The following is a 2,500-nucleotide window of genomic DNA, read 5'->3' on the forward strand; positions in this document are numbered from 1 at the left end:
TGTTAATGACTCTTTGCTCTTCTCAGCAATTGACAATCATTGAACCCATATACAATAACGTTGGTGTCTTCTTGTTTCTACCTGGTGAATGCGTGGGTAGTGGCGGTTAAGCACGTGAAAGGTTTATGTATGGTGTCTCTATGTATGGTGTCTCTATGTATGGTGTCTCTATGTATGGTGTCTCTACGTATGGTGTCTCTACGTATGGTGTCTCTATGTATGGTGTCTCTACGTATGGTGTCTCTACGTATGGTGTCTCTATGTATGGTGTCTCTATGTATGGTGTCTCTATGTATGGTGTCTCTATGTATGGTGTCTATACGTATGGTGTCTCTATGTATGGTGTCTCCGGACGGTGCTGTTCTTTTAAGTATTTCCTTTGTAGTATCAAGCATACTTTGTGTTATTGTTTTAGTGGTATAGTTATTATGGAAGGAACATTTAATATGTTAAGGTTTATTTACTTTGCATTAATCTGCTTTCACACAATCTTAATGTTAGATAATTTTATTTACGTTATGTTCTGGGTATCACTTCGACTTTTCACTCTAGATACAGATGTTAAATGTTGTATTAAATGATTTAGAGAAAAACTGCTGTATACATGATTGCATTAATCAAATTACTGAATTACATCAAAAATCACATTTGATTTGAAAACTGGTAAAGTAGAAGTTTTAGTTGAATGCCATATGTGCTATATTAGAGAAACCGTTTTCGTTTTATGGCATGACAATAAAAATCTAAATGGTTTTAGCGCATTGGCACTTCAGCAAGAATGTTAAAGAATGTTTAACATATATCACGTTTTTTTTAAAGACAGTTTCGAAATGCCTTTTTGTAATAATTAAATTGTTTTGTACGAATTGTAAACTAAGCAGAAACAAATGAAGCTAAATACAGAGCACAATAAGAACAAACTTCCGGTTTGCATGTTATAGATATACCATATCATTGCATAACAAGCAGATAGCATATATTGCCCACAGACAAAATATTTATATGTTTTGCAACATAAAAGTTTAGTTGACTGTCATAAGTAATTGATGATTCCGCCAGTGTTGCTCCTTTGGGCACTTGACTTATCCTCTGCATAATTAACGCTGGCCATGTATTAATGTCTGTTACGTATGTTTGTATGTGTATATGCATGTGCATAAGAACTTTCTCCTGTTCGCGTCAGCAAGGGATTGTGCCTCCTAAGGATGCTTTATATTCTAACAAACAAGATTCATGAAATACCATTTACTCATTAGATTTATGGCCGTTGTTGTAACTGCCACTTACTGTGCTATTTAGTGCTCCTTCTCATTATTAATTTGGAAGGCAAGACGCAATGCGATAAGCTATTCTACAATATATCTTTCCTCATATACATTTCGCTGTCTATTCGAAGTAACGATGAACCCAAGTTAGCTGGCAATTGCTGAAGACAAAAAGGAGAGTAAAATCCATCCCTGGAGCCTCTCGAACTAAAAACCCTTAATTGCCTTTGATCAGCAATCAATCAACTAGCAAGGGGAAGAAAAAAAAAAAGAAAAAAACATTTTCCTTCTTAGCGAAAATGAGAAAAAAAGAAAACGAAAAATAGATACTACGTGTTTTGTTTACTTTAATCATGAATGGCAATGAAAAAAAAAGAAGAGAGAGAGAGAAAAAAAAAATAAAAAACAGAAACAGAAACAGAACTCGACGTGTGTCTTGTCGCGTCTTCTTAACTTCGCTTTAACTTTGATGGTTTCTTCCCGTTGTTCTCGGTTGGCTGGCTGTTGGCCGTCATCTTTTCCACCTCATCTCCAAGTTGCTCCATTTCCGGATGTCTGGAATCTCGGGATTTCGCACGCTCTCCCTGTCTCTGTTGTCTTTGTTTCTGTCTCTCTCTCCTTATATATCGATATATATGTACTGTATATATATATATATATATATATTTATTTATATATATATATATATATGTATATATACATATATATATATATATATATATATATATATATATACATATATAGGTATATGTATATATACATATATATAATATGTATATATATATATATATATATATATGTATATATATATATATATACATATATATATATATATATATATATATATATATATATATATATATATATATATATGATACACACACACACACACACACACATACACACACACTTTCTCGAGCGTGTTCTCCTTTGTATGAGATAATGATAAAGAAAGCAAAAATGATGACAATAATAGTGATAATAGTAATGATAGCAAAAATAACAGCAAAAACTTAATCGCAAAAAAAAAAAAAAATAAAAAAATAAAATCGTAATAATAAAAACAAATAATAATGATGTTGACAAAAATAACAGTATTGAGGATAGAAACAATGATAAGGACATTGATACGAATGCAATAAAAGTAATGGTAATGATGATAATAATAACAATAATAATAAGGATAATGATAATAAAGATAGTAATAATAATAATGATTATAATAATAACAATGA

At 31.1% G+C, this 2,500-nt stretch overlaps 1 protein-coding gene across 1 annotated transcript in view; it reads right to left on the bottom strand.

Annotated features, from left to right (window-relative positions):
- Window positions 1-2,500, bottom strand: part of LOC122246453 (putative neural-cadherin 2) — a 754,989-nt gene that overhangs the window by 491,360 nt on the left and 261,129 nt on the right. The window lies entirely within an intron of this gene.

This window comes from Penaeus japonicus, unplaced genomic scaffold (genome assembly GCF_977035675.1).
Source record: "Penaeus japonicus unplaced genomic scaffold, GWHDUDI00000001_assembly GWHDUDI00000025, whole genome shotgun sequence".
NCBI lineage: Eukaryota > Metazoa > Arthropoda > Malacostraca > Decapoda > Penaeidae > Penaeus > Penaeus japonicus.